This window comes from Rhinopithecus roxellana, chromosome 13, assembly GCF_007565055.1.
Source record: "Rhinopithecus roxellana isolate Shanxi Qingling chromosome 13, ASM756505v1, whole genome shotgun sequence".
Classification (NCBI taxonomy): domain Eukaryota; kingdom Metazoa; phylum Chordata; class Mammalia; order Primates; family Cercopithecidae; genus Rhinopithecus; species Rhinopithecus roxellana.
In genome coordinates this window covers 134,365,310-134,380,022 of record NC_044561.1, presented here as the reverse complement: position 1 = coordinate 134,380,022, position 14,713 = coordinate 134,365,310, and the positions used below count along the sequence as shown (strand labels likewise).

General features: G+C 44.3%; 2 protein-coding genes, 1 long non-coding RNA gene and 2 gene segments (V, D, J or C); 4 read left to right on the top strand and 1 right to left on the bottom strand.

Moving 5' to 3' along the window:
* LOC104671035 overlaps window positions 1-14,713 on the top strand; it is a 724,295-nt gene that overhangs the window by 570,395 nt on the left and 139,187 nt on the right.
* Window positions 1-14,713, top strand: part of LOC104672491 (immunoglobulin lambda-1 light chain-like) — a 605,026-nt gene that overhangs the window by 467,572 nt on the left and 122,741 nt on the right. The gene's annotated exons all lie outside the window — the stretch shown is intronic.
* Window positions 1-14,713, top strand: part of LOC104674970 (immunoglobulin lambda-1 light chain-like) — a 651,096-nt gene that overhangs the window by 519,004 nt on the left and 117,379 nt on the right. The window lies entirely within an intron of this gene.
* Window positions 1-14,713, top strand: part of LOC104674967 — a 611,567-nt gene that overhangs the window by 485,078 nt on the left and 111,776 nt on the right.
* The window catches only part of LOC115892673, a 78,190-nt gene that overhangs the window by 51,774 nt on the left and 11,703 nt on the right, over window positions 1-14,713 (bottom strand). For 2 of the 3 annotated variants that reach the window (XR_004052550.1, XR_004052551.1), the window contains one exon: window positions 2,870-2,963. This is a non-coding gene — a long non-coding RNA (uncharacterized LOC115892673). Of the gene's footprint in view, window positions 1-2,869; window positions 2,964-11,255; window positions 11,488-14,713 lie in introns of those variants that run through there. The other variant, XR_004052552.1, reaches the window with a different exon arrangement.

Sequence of the window (14,713 nt, the reverse complement as noted above, 5' to 3'; positions counted from 1 at the left end):
CTCAGAGCTATAATCCCAGCACTTTGAAACACCAAGGTGGGCACATAGCTTGAGCCCAGGAGTTCAAGACCAGCCTGCACAAGATGGTAAAACCTCATCCATGAAACTAAATAAAATTAATTAATTTTTTAAAAAGTACTTCAGTCTTTGTTGCTCAAGAGTGACATTTGCAGATATACAACCATTTAAAAGTACAGAAACGACTCTCAGTTCTAGGACCATTTTCTGAGCCTCTTGTTAAACACAGCCATTAAAAATAGGCGGCAGGTCAGGAAAGGCCCACTGGATGTAGCTTAATTGTTCCTGGTTTGTAGGGGTAGGTGAAGTTTGTTAATTCCACCAGCATAAGTTCTAGGTGGAGATCTCTTGATGATTTCACCTCCTACAGTGGCCAGGGGTGTTTCTTTGGATGAGAACATACGTGTATCTATTTATTTGATTGGATCTTGAGTCTACCCAAGACAGCCCCATGTCACAATCTCATAACTTTTATCTTCATCTGTTTGCTCTGAGTCATATGATAGTTTTAGCATAATAGGAACACACTCGCCCTAGATGGAAAAGCAGAGGGAGAGGGAAGGACAAACGGGCAAGGAAGCTTGCACTACATATGGAATAATCCAGCGCAGGCTCAGAGAAAAAGGTCTTAAAATCAGCTGTGTACCTGAAACCAAAAACATGGAAGATTATTGAGGTTCTGGGGATTTTAAGTGAATAAGGTTTAAGTTTTCATCATATTGCAGTTTTATATAAAGCATAAACACTGTAAAACTCAGAACGTAACAATGGAATAAAAAAGAGCTTAAGATTTTAAGCTGTAATGACCCCAAAACAAGTCGCCAGGAAAGGAACCTTGATAGTGGAAATGTGTTATTCTACAAATCATCATTTTCTGTCAAAGTAGATTTTTTTCCCTTTTTCTTAGGTATAGGGAAACATTTCATGAAACATCCTTTTTTCCCACTGTGAAGAGTACCATTATCCCACAAAGACACTAGAACATTAAGGAGGAAACAATTGCACTTTTGTATCAACATTGAGAAGTTTCTTTATTAACACATCAATACGTTCATGCTCAATGATAAAATTGGATTTAGTAATTTAATATGCTTACAATAGATTAATTTTTTTCTTTGAGCATTTTTGTCTATGATTTATCTTAGTTAACTCAGACATACTGTGTTCTAAAAAAGACTCAATTTTTGATATTTTTTGTTTTATTTTCTGTATCAATTATGGCTCTTTTCCAAACACTGCCAGAGATATCTCATGGCTACTCATTATTCAATTCAATTTTATAGGCATTTGAATTATTTGATATTACTCTAAATTATTTCAAGAATGCACAGATGTGACTTCCTCCACATCTAGCTCACAAACATTGCTGATGCTGACTCACTCATCTCTTTCAATCTTAATAAGGTAGGAGTTTACTTTTCTGGACCCACAGAAGGTAACAGGAGTGAGGAGGCAGAACCTCCAAAAGCTGCTATCCTTTAAACCCTCAGGGTGAATCACACCTGGAGTCTCACCCACATTTGATTTTGATGGTATTTAAATGAGAGTTAAGTCTTAGAGTTGGTTGTGAGTTAGTTGCGGATTCAGTTAGTTTGGGCTGTTGGGATGGGGTGAATGTATTTTACAAGTGAGAATGAAAAAAGTTTTGGAGTTCATGGGGTGCGGGGTTATTGGTTGAATCCTGTCCCTTAAAATTCATGCAATAAAGTGCTAATACACAGTGTGTGACTGAATGTGGAGAGAGAGTTTTTAGAGGGAATTAAGTGAAAATGAGGCCATGAGGGTGAATTCCAATCCAATCTGACTGGTGACCTCCTAAGAAAAGAAAATTTGCACACACAGAAGTGAGACACCAGAGATGAGCGTGCAAAGACCATGTGAGGACACAGCAAGGAGGCAGCCACCTGCAAGGCAAGGAGAGAGGCCTCAGGGGAAACCAAACCCACCAACACTTTCACCCTGGACTTTTCAGCTTCAGCACTGAGAAAACAAGTGTCTGTTGTTTAGGCCACCAGCTCTTTGGCATCTTATCATGGCAGCTCTAGCAAATGAAAACAAGAGGGACCCCAGAGGCCAGGGATGAGGAAGGAGGAGATGGAGCAGGGTGCAGGAGGCATGACAGGGAGGAGCTGGAAGATCAGGCTCTGAGGTGCGTCCCCTGGGTGGAATCGTAACTCCACTCAGTACTGCCTGGGGACTTGAAGAAAAATGTTTAACCTTCTAATATTGATTCCCAAAAGAAGACTGGATCTTGAGAATAGGACTCATCCTCCTATTCCTATTATAAAAGTGTTCTTGAGGTCACGCTTGTAACACATTTATTCTGTGTCCAGCAGGGGGAACTGCCGACCTTCATTTAGGGCCCTAATGACTCCAAGTCCCCTGATAATGCTCAAGTGCAAAGGGCATGACTGGTGCTTCTTTTGAGGCCCCTTCTCTTGGGTAAAATGTACTCTCCACTCATGACTGCCACCTGGCCCTTCTACAGACAAGAGCTCAGATAAATGCTCTGAAAAATGGAGAAGAAATTTGCATCTGCTGCTCACCAGGGAGCCACCCAAAAAGCCAAAATAGGGAAGGAAGTAGATTTGCATGATGAGGTTCCACTTCCTACGATAAGAGATGCCTGGTGGCCTCTCCCCAGCAGTGGGTCCAGAGGCAGAGCTCTGGGGCATCTCCACCATGGCCTGGACCCCTGCCCTGCTCACCAGTCTCACTCTCTACACAAGTGTTTTCTCCCAGGGCTCAGCCCCCAATGAGACCAATGTCAGCCTGGCCCTGACCTTCAGCTCAGCACAGGGAGTGATGCAGTGTGGGGCTCTGGGAATGAGACCTTCAATCTCAGACTCACCTTTTCTATCTTCTTTTGTAGTTTCTGTGACCTCCTCTGAGCTAACTAAGGTACCTGCAGTGTCTGTGACCTTGAAACGGATGGCCAGGATGACCTGTCAGAGAGACAGCATAGAAGATTCTTATTCACTTGCAGCAGCAGAAGCCAGGCCGGGCTCCCGTACTGGTTATCTATGATAAAATCAACCAGCCCTCAGGGATCCCTGAACAGTTCCCTGTATCCAGCTCACGGGGAATGGCTGCAGTGACCATCACTGGGGCTTAGGTTGAAGATGTGCCTATTATTGTCAGTTGGTAGACCTCAGTGGTACTTATCCCACAGTGACACAGGCAGATGGGGAAGTGAGAAACTCCTTCCCGATCTGTGTCACCTTCTTTCTCCAGCCCCAGAAAGACTGTGGACAAACCTATGAGCAGGTATGGCTCAGTTTACCTAGATCTAAGATCCCCAGGCTGCCCTTTCCTTGGACCTCCAGACAGGCTGTGCAGAAGGTGGGTCAGGAGTTGATATACAGACAATTATTAAAAGTTTATTCATTTTTTTCAAGAAGTACAAGAATAACTAAACATGTTAACTAAAAACATGTTCACGTTTTTCCAAAAAAAAGGGAAAAATTGGAATTGCAGAGATGAAAACCACAATATCTAAGATTTAAAAAATAAACTGGGTAAGACAGACAAGTTAGATGCTGCAAAAGAAAAGATTAACAAAATATATAATGTAGCGATAGAAACTGTTCACAATAAAAAAGATAAGGAAAAAATAATGATGAAAATGAACAGAACAGAACATCAGTGAGTTGTAGGGCAACTTCAACAGCCTAACGTATGTATAACTGAAGTCTTTGCTATAGAAATGGGGTGGAAGGGGAATAAAAAATATTTGAATCCATAATGGCCAAACCTTTTCCACAACTGGTGAAAACCATAAACTGAAATATTCAAGAAGCTCAACAAAACTTAAGTACAGGAAACATGAAGAAAACAACTGCAACATCTATCACAATCAAATTAATAAAATCCAGCGATGAAGTCACTTAATAAGGGTAAGAGCCGGGGGGCGGAGCAAGATGGTCGAATAGGAACAGCTCCAGTCTCTAACTCCCAGCGCCAGCGACACAGAAAACCGGTGATTTCTGCATTTTCAACTGCGGTACTGGGGTCACCTCACTGGGGAGTGCCAGACAATTGGTGCTGGTCAGCTGCTGCAGCCCGACCAGCGAGAGCTGAAGCAGGGCGAGGCATTGCCTCACCTGGGAAGCGCAAGAGGGAAGGGAATCCCTTTTCCTAGCAAGGGGAACTGAGACACACAACACCTGGAAAATCGGGTAATTCCCACCCCAATACTACGCTTTAAGCAAACGGGCACACCAGGAGATTATACCCACACCTGGCCGGGAGGGTCCCACGGCCACGGAGCCTCCCTCATTGCTAGCACAGCAGTCTGCTATCTAACCGAAACGGCAGCAGCGAGGCTGGGGGAGGGGCGCCCGCCATTGCTAAGGCTTATGTAGGTAAACAAAGCCGCTGGGAAGCTCGAACTGGGTGGAGCTCACAGCAGCTCAAGGAAACCTGCCTGTCTCTGTAGACTCCACCTCTGGGGACAGGGCACAGCTAAACAACAAAAGGGGAAGCAGCAGAGGCCTGTGCAGACGCGAACGACTCTGTCTGACAGCTTTGAAGAGAGCAGTGGATCTCCCAACACGGAGGTTGAGATCTGAGAACGGACAGACTGCCTGCTCAAGTGGGTCTCTGACCCCTGAGTAGCCTAACTGGGAGACATCCCCCACTAGGGGCAGTCTGACACACCACACCTCACAGGGTGGAGTACACCCCTGAGAGGAAGCTTCCAAAGTAAGAATCAGACAGGTACACTCGCTGTTCAGCAATATTCTATCTTCTGCAACGTCTGCTGCTGATACCCAGGCAAACAGGGTCTGGAGTGGACCTCAAGCAATCTCCAACAGACCTACAGCTGAGGGTCCTGACTATTAGAAGGAAAACTATCAAACAGGAAGAACACCTATACCAAAACCCCATCAGTTCGTCACCATCATCAAAGACCAGAGGCAGATAAAACCATGAATATGGGGAAAAAGCAGGGCAGAAAAGCTGGAAATTCAAGAAATAAGAGCGCATCTCCCCCTGCAAAGGAGCACAGCTCATCGCCAGCAACGGATCAAAGCTGGTCAGAGAATGACTTTGATGAAATGAGAGAAGAAGGCTTCAGTCCATCAAACTTCTCAGAGCTAAAGGAGGAATTACGTACCCAGCGCAAAGAAACTAAAAATCTTGAAAAAAGAGTGGAAGAATTGATAGCTAGAATAATTAATGCAGAGAAGGTCATAAATGAAATGACAGAGATGAAAACCATGACACGAGAAATACATGACAAATCCACAAGCTTCAGTAACCGACTCGATCAACTGGAAGAAAGAGTATCAGCGATTGAGGATCAAATGAATGAAATGAAGCGAGAAGAGAAACCAAAAGAAAAAAGAAGAAAAAGAAATGAACAAAGCCTGCAAGAAGTATGGGATTATGTAAAAAGACCAAATCTATGTCTGATTGGGGTGCCTGAAAGTGAGGGGGAAAATGGAACCAAGTTGGAAAACACTCTTCAGGATATCATCCAGGAGAACTTCCCCAACCTAGTAGGGCAGGCCAACATTCAAATTCAGGAAATACAGAGAACACCACAAAGATACTCCTCGAGAAGAGCAACTCTAAGACACATAATTGCCAGATTCACCAAAGTTGAAATGAAGGAAAAAATCTTAAGGGCAGCCAGAGAGAAAGGTCGGGTTACCCACAAAGGGAAGCCCATCAGACTAACAGCAGATCTCTCGGCAGAAACTCTACAAGCCAGAAGAGAGTGGGGGCCAATATTCAATGTTCTTAAAGAAAAGAATTTTCAACCCAGAATTTCATATGCAGCCAAACTAAGTTTCATAAGTGAAGGAGAAATAAAATCCTTTACAGATAAGCAAATGCTTAGAGATTTTGTCACCACCAGGCCTACCTTACAAGAGACCCTGAAGGAAGCCCTAAACATGGAAAGGAACAACCGGTACCAGCCATTGCAAAAACATGCCAAAATGTAAAGACCATCGAAGCTAGGAAGAAACTGCATCAACTAATGAGCAAAATAACCAGTTAATATCATAATGGCAGGATCAAGTTCACACATAACAATATTAACCTTAAATGTTAATGGACTAAATGCTCCAATTAAAAGACACAGACTGGCAAACTGGATAAAGAGTCAAGACCCATCAGTCTGCTGTATTCAAGAGACCCATCTCACATGCAGAGACATACATAGGCTCAAAATAAAGGGATGGAGGAAGATCTACCAAGCAAATGGAGAACAAAAAAAAAGCAGGGGTTGCAATCCTAGTCTCTGATAAAATAGACTTTAAACCATCAAAGATCAAAAGAGACAAAGAAGGCCATTACATAATGGTAAAGGGATCAATTCAACAGGAAGAGCTAACTCTCCTAAATATATATGCACCCAATACAGGAGCACCCAGATTCATAAAGCAAGTCCTTAGAGACTTACAAAGAGACTTAGACTCCCATACAATAATAATGGGAGACTTCAACACTCCACTGTCAACATTAGACAGATCAACGAGACAGAAAGTTAACAAGGATATCCAGGAATTGAACTCATCTCTGCACCAAGCGGACCTAATAGACATCTATGGAACTCTCCACCCGAAATCAACAGAATATACATTCTTCTCAGCACCACATCGCACTTATTCCAAAATTGACCACATAATTGGAAGTAAAGCACTCCTTAGCAAATGTAAAAGAACAGAAATTATAACAAACTGTCTCTCAGACCACAGTGCAATCAAACTAGAACTCAGGACTAAGAAACTCAATCAAAACCGCTCAACTACATGGAAACTGAACAACCTGCTCCTGAATGACTACTGGGTACATAATGAAATGAAGGCAGAAATAAAGATGTTCTTTGAAACCAATGAGAACAAAGATACAACATACCAGAATCTCTGGGACACTTTTAAAGCAGTGTGTAGAGGGAAATTTATAGCACTAAATGCCCACAAGAGAAAGCTGGAAAGATCTAAAATTGACACTCTAACATCACAATTAAAAGAACTGGAGAAGCAAGAGCAAACACATTCAAAAGCTAGCAGAAGGCAAGAAATAACTAAGATCAGAGCAGAACTGAAGGAGATAGAGACACAAAAAACCCTCCAAAAAATCAGTGAATCCAGGAGTTGGTTTTTTGAAAAAAATCAACAAAATTGACAGACCGTTAGCAAGTCTAATAAAGAAGAAAACAGAGAAGAATCAAATAGACGCAATAAAAAATGATAAAGGGGATATCACCACGGACCCCACAGAAATACAAACTACCATCACAGAATACTATAAACACCTCTACGCAAATCAACTAGAAAATCTAGAAGAAATGAATAATTTCCTGGACACTTACACTCTTCCAAGACTAAACCAGGAAGAAGTTAAATCCCTGAATAGACCAATAGCAGGCTCTGAAATTGAGGCAATAATTAATAGTCTACCAACCAAAAAAAGTCCAGGACCAAATGGATTCACAGCTGAATTCTACCAGAGGTACAAGGAGGAGCTGGTACCATTCCTTCTGAAACTATTCCAATCAATAGAAAAAGACGGAATCCTCCCGAACTCATTTTATGAGGCCAACATCATCCTGATACCAAAGCCTGGCAGAGACACAACAAAAAAAGAGAATTTTAGACCAATATCCCTGATGAACATCGATGCAAAAGTCCTCAATAAAATACTGGCAAACCGGATTCAGCAGGACATCAAAAAGCTTATCCACCATGATCAAGTGGGCTTCATCCCTGGGATGCAAGGCTGGTTCAACATTTGCAAATCAATAAACGTAATCCAGCATATAAACAGAACCAAAGACAAGAACCACATGATTATCTCAATAGATGCAGAAAAGGCTTTTGACAAAATTCAACAGCCCTTCATGCTAAAAACGCTCAATAAATTCAGTATTGATGGAACGTACCTCAAAATAATAAGAGCTATTTATGACAAACCCACAGCTAATATCACACTAAATGGGCAAAAACTGGAAAAATTCCCTTTGAAAACTGGCACAAGACAGGGATGCCCTCTCTTACCACTCCTATTCAACATAGTGTTGGAAGTTCTGGCTAGGGCAATCAGGCAAGAGAAAGAAATAAAGGGTATTCAGTTAGGAAAAGAAGAAGTCAAATTATCCCTGTTTGCAGATGACATGATTGTATATTTAGAAAACCCCATTGTCTCAGCCTAAAATCTCATTAAGCTGATAAGCAACTTCAGCAAAGTCTCAAGATACAAAATTAATGTGCAAAAATCACAAGCATTCTTATACACCAGTAACAGACAAACAGAGAGCCAAATCATGAATGAACTTCCATTCACAATTGCTTCAAAGAGAATAAAATACCTAGGAATCCAACTTACAAGGGATATAAAGGACCTCTTCAAGGAGAACTACAAACCACTGCTCAGTGAAATCAAAGAGGACACAAACAAATGGAAGAACATACCATGCTCATGGATAGGAAGAATCAATATCATGAAAATGGCCATACTGCCCAAGGTTATTTATAGATTCAATGCCATCCCCATCAAGCTACCAATGAGTTGCTTCACAGAATTGGAAAAAACTGCTTTAAAGTTCATATGGAACCAAAAAAGAGCCCGCATTGCCAAGACAATCCTAAGTAAAAAGGACAAAGCTGGAGGCGTCACGCTACCTGACTTCAAACTATACCACAAGGCTACAGTAACCAAAACAGCATGGTACTGGTACCAAAACAGAGATATAGACCAATGGAACAGAACAGAGTCCTCAGAAATAATACCACACATCTACAGCCATCTGATCTTTGACAAACCTGAGAGAAACAAGAAATGGGGAAAGGATTCCCTATTTAATAAATGGTGCTGGGAAAATTGGCTAGCCATAAGTAGAAAGCTGAAACTGGATCCTTTCCTTACTCCTTATACGAAGATTAATTCAAGGTGGATTAGAGACTTAAATGTTAGACCTAATACCATAAAAACCCTAGAAGAAAATCTAGGTAGTACCATTCAGGACATAGGCATGGGCAAGGACTTCATGTCTAAAATACCAAAAGCAACGGCAGCAAAAGCCAAAATTGACAAATGGGATCTAATTAAACTAAAGAGCTTCTGCACAGCAAAAGAAACTACCACCAGAGTGAACAGGCAACCTACAGAATGGGAGAAAATTTTTGCAACCTACTCATCTGACAAAGGGCTAATATCCAGAATCTACAAAGAACTCAAACAAATATACAAGAAAAAAACAAACAACCCCATCAAAAAGTGGGCAAAGGATATGAACAGACATTTCTCAAAAGAAGACATTCACACAGCCAACAGACACATGAAAAAATGCTCATCATCACTCGCCATCAGAGAAATGCAAATCAAAACCACAATGAGATACCATCTCACACCAGTTAGAACGGCAATCATTAAAAAGTCAGGAAACAACAGATGTTGGAGAGGATGTGGAGAAATAGGAACACTTTTACACTGTTGGTGAGATTGTAAACTAGTTCAACCATTATGGAAAACAGTATGGCAATTCCTCAAGGATCTAGAACTAGATGTACCATATGACCCAGCCATCCCACTACTGGGTATATACCCAAAGGATTATAAATCATGCTGCTATAAAGACACATGCACACGTATGTTTATTGCGGCACTATTCACAATAGCAAAGACTTGGAATCAACCCAAATGTCCATCTGTGACAGACTGGATTAAGAAAATGTGGCACATACACACCATGGAATACTATGCAGCCATAAAAAAGGATGAGTTTGTGTCCTTTGTAGGGACATGGATGCAGCTGGAAACCATCATTCTTAGCAAACTATCACAAGAAGAGAAAACCAAACACTGCATGTTCTCACTCATAGGTGGGAACTGAACAATGAGATCACTTGGACTCGGGAAGGGGAACATCACACACTGGGGCCTATCATGGGGAGGGGGGAGGGGGGAGGGATTGCATTGGGAGTTATACATGATATAAATGATGAATTGATGGGTGCTGACTAGTTGATGGGTGCAGCACACCAACATGGCACAAGTATACATATGTAACAAACCTGCACGTTATGCACATGTACCCTAGAACTTAAAGTATAATAAAAAAACAAAAAAAAACAAACAAAAAAACAAACAAAAAAACACACACACAGCCCAGGGCCAGAGGCCCTCACTTCTAATTCTACTAGAGATTTAAGGAGGAAACAATATCAACCACAGTCAATCTCATCCTAAAATATATTGGGAGGACACTTCCTAACACATTCTAGAGGCCAGCCTTAGCCTCACAGCAAAGACAAACAAGGATACTATAATAGAGAAAACTACGGGCTAATATTTCTGAAGAATAAGCATGGAAAATTTCTCAACAGAACAAAAGATTACCAAATCTAACTGCATGATAAAGAGAACTTGTGGCATGAAAACACCAGATTTATCTTAGGACTGCAAGGATGGTTCTACACAAGCAAATGGATCAACGTAATAAACAGTATCAATAGAGTGACAGGAAAAAGCATATGATCATCCCAGTAAACGCAGAAGCATTTGACAAACCTCACCACACTTTCAAGCTAAAAAACACTTTAGCAAACTAGAAATGGAAGGAACCTTTCACAATATGATTAAGGGAGGGCCTTTATCAAAATCCACAGTGAACGTCACAGTAAATGGTGAAAGAGTGAACGCCTCCCCACTGAGATCAGAAGCAAAACAAGGACTCCTGCTTTCACCGCTGCAATTCGACATTGTCCAGGAAGTCTTAAATTTCATTAAAACAAAAAAGGCTAGTGCTACCTCCCATCACAAACATGGATCAGTATGTTAGGAAATGAAAATAATGGTAATAGAAAAAATACAATGACAACGACGGTGACGATGGTTTAAGTACACAACTGAGGTTTAGTGGCTCCCAGTTACAATGCAGCTGTTCTTATCGGGACGAGAAAATCAGTCTTGTCTTCCATACACATATGGGAAGGAGTACATGTAGGGTATGACTGCATTTCTCTGGACTTAAACGTTTTTCACAGAAGATCTACAGTTTATCCTGCACTCTGTATTCTGTGATCAAAAACCATGGAACAGAGAAGAGCATTTCAACCTGAGACTCAGTTACAAGAAATGTACCTGCCCCACCTCCCTGCAACCATATATGCCACCTCTCTGTGCTGAGCCATAAGGGCCAGAGGAGTTCACATGTGGCATAGACTGAGGCTGGACCCTCCCACCCCACCCTCCCAGGTGACAGGTGTTCTGGGGTCACTTACAGAAGGGAAGTCCTGGGCTCCATCTTCTTCACCAGCACGGGGCAGCAGAGCTGTAGCCAGAAGAGAGGCTGAGGCCGCCCAGTAGGAACCTAAGAGGGAGGCCAGCCCGGGGTCCTACATGTCTAAGGATTAGTCCTTGGTTTGGAAGTCTGGTGTAGTATACTGTCATCTGGGGCTGCAGTGTTCATGTTCTGAGGTTCAGACTCCCACAACATCACCTACGGACACAAACAGGAGCCTGGGCACAGTGAGGACCTCACCTGGCAAATGCAGCTGCAGGTGCCTGGGCCCTGGTGTCAGCCTGGGCAGCTCCCGCAGGTCTGGGATTCCCTGGGAGATGCCCCGAGGTGGAGGTGCTCTGGGGAGGGGGCACAGTGTGGAGAGAGGGCTCCCAGGGCCTGAGTCCTTCACCCAGGATGGCTGCCTGAGCCTCTTGCCACTCTCAGGGCCTCGTCCCTTCCTGTGCAGCAGGGTCCTATGGAACTGAGCCCTCTGTCCTGGGTGCTTCCAGAGATGCCCAGCCCCTCCTCCCTCTACCTCTCCTCCAGCTCCAGGAAGACTTTGATTCGGGGGAAGCTCCTGGGCTAAGGGAAGCCTCAGGTGGGTGTCGTGGGGCATTTGGGGCCCTGGCCTGTATGGGCATCCTCAGCCTCCTTGAAGAGATGCTCTCCAGAGGGAAGCAGATTCTCACCTGCCTCAGGCCACAGCCCTGACCAAGGGGCTATCCTGGGCTCAGTGACAGAATACGCCTGCCTGGGGGGACCAGAAACCCCCACCCTCCAGCGGTCATGTCCTGTGCAGAGGCCATGATCCTAAGAGCCTCACAGAGACCAAGTAACCTAAAGTTGGTTTCTCATCAGGCCTGGGTTTCTGATGCTTTCTATGTGTTTATATAAAACACTGATGAGAAAGAAATGAAAAGTTGAGCACGTCAATTTCTAGTTTATTGCGGGGTTGGCAGATGGCTTAGGAAGAACAGCACCAGATTAAAATGAGACTAGACTGTGTGATGAATCCACATGAGTCGTGGCTCCCCAAATGGCCAAACTATGGTGATGAAAATCATTCACACAATCCTAAAGGCACAGAACCACATCCTAGTTAAATGACCAAGATGGGACTAAGTCAGTCTGCGGAACCCAGAGAGGAGCTGGAGGAGGAAGATGATGGGTTGAGGTTCACCTGCTGCTGAGCCAGGTGTTATCGATAATCTCTCAGCAGGACCCAGACCAAATCCATGGCCAGGCTCCTGGAAGGTCCACAGCCCTGCTGAGCCTGTCCCAGGACAAAGCACAGGCGAGGATGGTATGGGACAATGGCCAAGTGGCCAAACTTGAAGAAGGTGACTGTTATCACAGGCCTTCAAGGATGGAGTCTGATCTTCTGACCAGAGAAACAGATGAAGGAAGCTGGATACTCATTACTTCCTCCTCAGTCTGCTGTACTGTGCCCACAGATGGTTTGAGTGACATCCCTCAATGAGGAGTCCCAGAGGATGTACACCTGCATAGACACCAGGGACAGACGGTGTTGAGGATGCCCGATCCCTGACGTGCATATGGGTCAACGACTGCTGATGCAGCAGGAAGATAAAGGAAGCTGTGGCTGTAAAGGAGGGGTCTCTAGCCCTCAGTCTCAGCTGCCTCCTCATCTGTGTGCACCTCCTCAACATGGACCACATGGTTTAGACATGAAGGGGATTGTGGAGCTTTCCAATTTTTTCCCTTGGTTACACAGCACGTCCTTCCACATATAGTTGATTAGAGCTTGTGCTCTACAAACGTGCCTGGTGTCTAAATTAGTGACTTTTAAAAGTGCAGATGTGGGACAGACCCAGTCCCTCTGGAGACATTACCCATCACATGAACCAGTGAACACATCCCTGCAGGCCTCAGTTTTTAAGAGACAAGATTTTTGAATTAAAAAAACAAAAAAAACAAAAAACTAAATCTTTGCAGAAACCACAATTTGGAAGAGAACTTGCTACTCTTCATTGCTGCTTGGGTTGCAGTGAGGACAGATTCACCAAGTGCTTCTGATTTTTGTGTCTGGTCCTCTGTGTAGACACACACATCCAGGAGAGTTTCAATGAGGTTGGCGACTCCAATAGCTTTGGTGGGGTCTTTCTTTTATCCTGGTGCTAACAGAACATGGAAGAAAAGACAAGGTGGCATATCTTGAAGATCAGAGATTTCCTTTTTGCAGGGAGTGCCTGGGCTCCTAGAGTGTTCTCAGGGGAAAAGGATCCAGGCCACTGGCTCCACAATCAATGATCACTGATATTTGAGCTGGTCACTGACCTAATTCCATTTTAGTGCTAGCTCAAATGGAAACATTATTTTCTTGCAACTATTTATTCAGCAAAATAGCACATAAGTATCTAAACAACACATGCAGAAACAGTAGTCTCAAATGCAAAGCTGTCACCTCCCCACACCACACACTTTCTCACCTGAGCCCGAGCCCACTCTTCCCTCCTCTCACCCTTGCCCAGGGCTCCCCTCTCCTGTGCTATTAGAAATCTCTGCTTTCTAATAGGGACAGTGACACAAAACATTTCCCCCCCTCCCTGCTGCCAGCACTCACACTGCAGAACCCAAAGTCCATCTCCTAAGAGGACGTTTACATTTCTATTCTGACAGAGAGAAGTCGCCGTGATTGGAGTCTTTACCCCAAACCCAGGAGTTTCTGAGGAACACATGGGATCAGTGGCTTTCTGTGTGGGGAGGCTTCACCTCAGGGAGGCACCCAGCTCTGGGCTGAGGGGTACTCAATGTGCACTAAAGGGAAGGACTAAGGAAAGTCCCGGGTCACAGTTTGAGGGACGCATGCGCCCTGAGGGGTTCCTGGTCCTGGCTCTGACCCAATCCTAACCCCAGGCCCCTTTCCTTAGCTCCTCTGGCCTGGGACCCCCCAACCCCCACCACAGTGCTTTTCAAGAGGTTGGTCACAGCCTTCATGAGCGCTGCCTCCTCTATGTCACGCTTTTTCTGTCAACATTTTGAGTAATCAGTTGGTTTTCTCTTCATCCCATGTTCCTGTCCCACCGCCTGCTGGGGGTGGATTTATTTCACGTGTGAGGTTTCCTCAGCCCTGAGCTAGAGCTGCCTCAAGGACACCAACTGGTGGGACAGTCCTCTGGGAAAAGCAAACAGGCACCAGGAGGAGCATCTGGAGCCCTGGTGTGGGAGACGCACTCCACCCTGGGGGAGGGAGCATGGGGGAGATGAGAAGGGACCAGGGGCCTAGGATCGAGCTGGGAAGGGAACCAGAAGGCAGGGGGTGCAGGGCAGGTGCTGTCAGCTGTGACTCAGGAGAGCTCCTGGGGCTTGGGTTCCTCCCTCTGCAGCCACTAGGGGCAGTGCGGGCCTGGGCCTGGAAGGTCCCTGCTGGGCTTCACCCTGGGTATGCGGTCCCAGGAGCTCCTTCCTCCTGAGTCTCCCTAAAGAGACAGAGGC